The sequence below is a fragment of the Aegilops tauschii genome, chromosome 3 (assembly GCF_002575655.3).
Source record: "Aegilops tauschii subsp. strangulata cultivar AL8/78 chromosome 3, Aet v6.0, whole genome shotgun sequence".
NCBI lineage: Eukaryota > Viridiplantae > Streptophyta > Magnoliopsida > Poales > Poaceae > Aegilops > Aegilops tauschii.
The window spans coordinates 613,077,296-613,083,522 of record NC_053037.3 but is presented as its reverse complement, the minus strand read 5'-3'; positions in this window follow the sequence as shown (position 1 = coordinate 613,083,522).

Here is a 6,227-nt window from a genome sequence, read left to right as displayed (position 1 = left end):
TGTGATCTCAAACATCCCTTTTCTTTCTGTCGGTCTCACTGGGCTCATCTTGTGCCACTACAAGTGTTGAGTAACGTGATTGTATTGGAAACATCGGATAGACTAGGAAGTATTCTGGCTTGTCTTGTACTCCAAGTAGATCATGTACTCCTATATATATATAGGCAATGTATCCTGTGCAACAAGAGAACTCGTGCACCAGATGCACCAGCTACACATGAGCCCTCAGATCCTAATGGAAGGGACAGGATCTATCTAAGAGGTTGGCTGCTGGTACGTTTTGCAAAGGAGACCTTGAAGTGTAGCTAAATCGACGAAACGACATCCGAAACCCAGTTCTGTGTCTTCCTCTTCCTGTACCACTGAATCAGGCCCTGAGACTGGTGTATAGTTAACAAATAAAAACATTTTCTTCTGCTGCTAACATGGTAATCTTGCCCAGGCATCTTGAGATGTTGTTACCTGGAACCTAAGATCAGTATGCATTTCGTCTTTCCCTTGCTGTTAGTTATGGACCTTTTCCTAGGACATCCACGTCTCACTCAGAAAATAAAATGAGATAGTTGCAGGATGTACTCCAATGGAAATGTAAAATCCGGAAATACTGTACAACCTTATTTGAAAAAATGCAATGCAGCGCAAACTGAATTTAGGCCTTCAAAGTGCAACAAAAATTCTCACAAACTGAATTGCAGTGTTAAATGATTTTGGCAAAAGATGCATGTGATCTATTCTTCAATCAGTTGTCATGCTTGAAGGTTTATAACTGAATTATGTGATCGCGCTGGACACAATATTTTTGAGCTATTTCCATGTAAAAACGTCAAGATATTTACACGTGGGAACATCGCAAGAATTTGATACAAAAAATAACATAAACTTTACAAAAGTTGTCCATCTGAACTTCAAAAGCCACGTACTACATCTACAAGATTTATTTCTTCCTAATCTAAGCGCTACACTTACGAGATTGTTGTGACCCCAGCCATGAACGTCTTCACCTGCCGACGCACAAGAAAACATGGGTTAATCCTCAATTGCATCAAACCTGCACAAAAATGAAGTCAGGAACAATAACTGGTTGTAAGTACAGGTTCTAATAGTGAGAATTCTGGCAAGATAAAATCTGGAACATGAAAATTAGTGACGGTTTCCTCATTTGGGCATCAAAAAGGGCATTCAAAATCAACGAAGTGAGTGACAAGAGTTGAGTAGCAAATAATATACTGCAGACTTGTAACATAAATCCCAGTTATTAACTTGTTCATATGCAAGTACTGACAGTCATATGGAAACTTTCTTTTTAGTTGGAAAACATGAAAAATGTTTATAATCATACTGCTCGTTTGTCTATTTCCAATCTTGCTGCACCAGCTGAGGATAAACTTTTACCCTTACGATTTACCTATTCTGCTCATGCTTCACTTGCAATACAAGTACCGCATTATTAGAGTATACCTCTGGAAGGTATGGTCCTGAATATATGTTGACACAACGAGAATTATTGTATTGTTGGCAGGGTGTGGTGTTTCTTTTATCTAATGAAGCAATTGATCCATCTGCGACAAACACACCGGTGTCAATGTTAGTGTAGAGTTGCAGGCGTCGATGATAGGAACAATATGATTAAACTAGATTTTAGCAACTGATGGCCCTAAACTGAGTAAACACTGAACACCGACACTGAAAAAAAATGAGCAGGCTGGCAGCACCTGTATTCTGCCTGCTAACATTTATAAACATGAGCTGAGGCCTGCTGGAGCACTGATATCTTCATACGAAAGTACTAACTGTCTATTTTCCAGTCTTATAGTTGCAACTGAGGATATTTTTTGTATGCCTTATAACTGCAGATTACAGGGACCTCATAATTTATGAGATTTTGCAAACGGATTATAAGGAATGCCGACATTCTGCCACTGATGGGTTACTACATTGTATATACGAAACTGAAAACACCAGTTTCAGGGAAATGATGAACTACATAATAAAATCACGAAGATGAACTTGCAATGCATTCAGTAAGTTAAGTTGGACACTGCAAAGTGCACTTTCTACTTAATAATTTTTACTAATAAAGGATCAAAACAGGGAGTCAAACCTTGTGCTTGACATACAGATTGTACAAACATATCTCCCCTCATCTATTTTTCCAGTAGCCTATAGTTACTGGTAAAATTATCCATTAGAACTGCATGTCGCACATTGATTCGGTGCTCATATTATTCAACTTACCAAATGCCACTACATTCAAATGAATCGGCGAACCGAAGGATTGGGAACGTGGATAACAGAAGAACCCAAATTAGTGATTATACCGTGGATCCTTTATCAGTAAAAAGAGGATGGTTGGCTCCTAATCAGCCGGGGAAGGGGGAGGGCGCATCTGGTGTAACGAGGGGCCAGCACAGAGAGCGAGCTCGCCTAAATTTTGCTTAGCCCTAGCTCCAGGCTTGGTACAGAACACAGGAAAGGGAGGAAGACGATCTGTATGCGTGGAGGTCAATTCGCTGGATTTAGCTATACTGCAAGGACTGTTCTGTAAATACACCAGGAGCCCAATCATCGCACCGAATCCTGTCCCTCTCTTACGAATCCAACGGCCCATCTATCGCTGGTGTACCTGGTGCATCAGTTTGCTCGTTTCACCAGATACTCTCTCCCTATATATATGCCCACGAGGCACAAGCAATATAACGAACTATTACACCAAATCCCTCTCTCCTTCTAACATGGTATCAGCCTAGCCGATCCAAACCCTAGCAGCCGCTCCGCGCCGCCCCTAGGGCGGTCGGCCTCCATGACCGCCGCAGGGGGCTGCGCCGCCCGTACCTAGGGTTCGTCCGCCGGTCGTGTTGACCGCCTACCCTAGAGAGTCTTTTTCCCGAGCCCTTGCTCCGGGTTCTTCTCTCTCCCGCCGGTCATCTTGATGGGCGTTTTTTTTTGGTTTTCTGATCTAAGCTTGATCGATTTGTGTCGCCCGCCGCCGCTGTCAACCTCGCGCGCCTCTACTCCGACTTCGGCATCGATTACACCGGCGTCTCATCCGACTTGGCGGCCTCGCACGCCATGCGGCGGCTCGGAATGGCCGCCATCCGCGCCTCCCCGTACCTGTCGTCGCCAGGCGTCGTCGCCTTAATCCAATCGGAAATCCTACACCAACCCTTGCCTCCATCCGTATGTGTTGCATGCGGTCCATGCAGATTTCATCACCGAGCCAAGCGATCCACAAGTCTCCATGATGCGCATATATTACGTCACGTGCGTGTGCGGCTGCGGTGAACTCTGCTCTGGCGGCTCTGTGTTGCACCGCAGCTCTGACCGTCCTCTGATGCCACGTGGACACTCGGTCGCTCGCGTGTTTCCACGCGCGGATGCCGACTCGTGTCGTTTCCCTGGCATGTGGGGCTACGGCCATCTGTTGTTGTCTGCGCCTCTCCAACCTCGTGAACAATCAGACTGATCATCTGAGCATCACGATCCACTTCATACGCGCCGTGTGATCGGTCTGATCAGCTTTTTGCACGCGCCATCATAGGATTTCGTGACGATCGTCCGAAGTATGCGCGCCCCTTCAACGATCGAGCAACGGGCTGCCGTTATGTCACCCCGTCGGGCCGCAGTGCCGCCGCTCTGTGGTTCTTCTCCCTGCTGCACTGACCCACGTCACCGCTACGTCGCCCCTTTGGGCCGTAGTGTCGCGGCCCGCGGTCCACTGTCGCCCCGAGACTGTCTGCTCCAGGTCGTCCCCGTGGCGGCACCGACCCTTGCGCCACTGTTGCCTCGCCCCGTCGGGCCGTAGCAAGCGTGGCACGCGGTCCACGCCGCCGTCGTGAGACCGTTTCCGCGGTTGCACCGACCCCGATTTCGCAGTTGAGCCGCCCCTTTGGGCCGTCGTGCCATGGCCCGCGGTCCCCGCCGTCGCCCTAACCTGCCCGCCGCCGCTGTGTCGCCCCTTTGGGTCGTAGCGCCGCGACCCGCGGTCCACTCAATCGTCACCGCGCGTCGACCTCCCGTGGTATGCGCCGCGTCGTCTCCCTCGGCCCGGGAACGCCACCGTCCGCGCCGGTCTTCGTCACACTATCGGGTTCCTTCCCTCCATCGAGCACCGCCGTCGCGCTCCTAACCAAGCCGCCGCCGCCGCCGCGCTTCTTCGGCCGCCGCCGCCGCTACCCCCTAGCCGCCGCCGCCCGTCCACCTCCTTCGTCTTAGTCCAGAACCAGCCCGTCGCCAGCATCGCCGTCATCTACCCCGACCACTTCATCTACTCCGACAACCGCGGGCGGCAACAGCCCCGCGCCAATTGGCGCCGCAACCGCCGTCGAGTCCTTCTCTGCTGGCCTCTCCGACTTCTCCGACATGGCGTACAACTCGTGCAGGTCCCAGTCTACACATGCCCGGTGCTGGCAACACCGATGCATGCCTTCGTCCATGATGTTTCCCCGGGCCTGGCAAGCCTGGTGCGGCGCTTCGTCAACTTCGTCTTCGTTCGTCTACGCATGACCGGTGCTGGCAACACCGATGCGTGCCTTCGTCCACAATGTGTCCCTGGGCTTAGCAAACTTGGCGCGACGCGTCGTCAACAACGTCTTCTTCCCAGCACACCACTACTTCGACACCACTACGCCCATGACTAACTCGGCGCCTCCTTGCGCCCGTGGCTCCACGGCGACTTCCTCGACACCGGCCATTCCGACTCGACATCGACCACGGCGTTCTTCGCACGGCTACCTCGACCACTGCTACACCACTCACGCTCTCGGCTACCTCGACAAACGTCACAAAGGGCTATCGCCTTGCTTGAGCAACCTCGTCGGTTTTCACTCCAGCCATGCCTTCCGCGATGTGTCGACCGTTACGACTGTGGGGGGTGGTCCGTCGGCTTGCCTTCGGATTCTTCTCTAGTCTCACCATCTGCGTCGCTACCATTGTGACTGCGGGGGGATGTTGAGTAACGTGATTGTATTGGAAACATAGAATAGACTAAGAAGTATTCTGGCTTATTTTGTACTCCAAGTAGATCAAGTACTCCTATATATATGCCTACGAGGCTCAAACAATACAACGAACTATTGCACCAAATCCCTCTCTCCCTTCTAACAACAAGAACTACTCCGGGCTATGGTGCTCACCTGACGCTACCAATTCTGGTTCCTGTTCTGACTCAAATTGAGGTTTGAGGCAGACTGATGTTGATCCTGCTGGCAGCTCACAGGCGGAGCTCTGGAGTTGGACGCTCTTCTTTGCTGGTGTCACTGCTGTCGGTGTTGGTTCATCCTACTACCATCTCTACCCGAACAATGCCACCTAAGTTCAGGACAGATTGCCTGTGAGTCTTTCCTAGATCTTCTGTGCCATAGATCTAACATTCAGCATCATGATATTTACACCATCTCCTCTAATGTATAGTCCCTAGCTTGGTGCATGACATGTACACACTGTATAGTCGCCAGACCCTAGGAGTTGCTCCTTCTTTCTTGATTTTAAATATTTCAAGCGCTGACATATAGGCTTGTTTGTCTAGATGACGATTGCTTTCACGTCTATCACGGCCATTTTCATCATTGAAAGGGTTGATGATAGGGCAGGAACAAAGTCCCTTGCACCCCTTGTTATTGCTGGTGCACTGTGCATCCTGTATTGGAGGTAGGCAAGATCTTTCGATTGTTTATCTGTACTTCTCTCAGAAATATTTCCTTCCTTTAACTTAACTTTCTTCTCTGTTATGTAGTTTCTTTGATGATCTTCGGCCATATGCAATAATCCAGTTCGTTCCATGCATTGTAATACCTGTCATGGCTATAGTTATTCCACCAATGTATACACTGTAGAAATGCATGCTCTAGCCAATGCAACCAAAAGACCGATCTAATAAAAAAGACTATGCATCACATTATATGTCAACACTCCCCCTCACGTGCGGCTCCCTCAGGCCTAAACGTGGACCGAAAGTGGGCTGCAATTTAATTGCGCCAGCCAGGTTTTGAACTCAAGACTTCTTGCCTCCGATACCATGTAGAAGTGCATGCTCTTGGTCTCCTAGATGCCTCTGCTGGCGTTGCCGAGACGTCGAGCCAGCGTGGTTGATGACTGCGGCCTCGCCTCTGGGCCTGCGCTTGCCTGAGGACGCCGCGAACGCGTTTTGACCATGTTGACGTATAATGTGCTGCCTAGTCTCTTCCATTAGATCGGTCTTTTGGTTGCATTGGCTATAGCATGCACTTCTA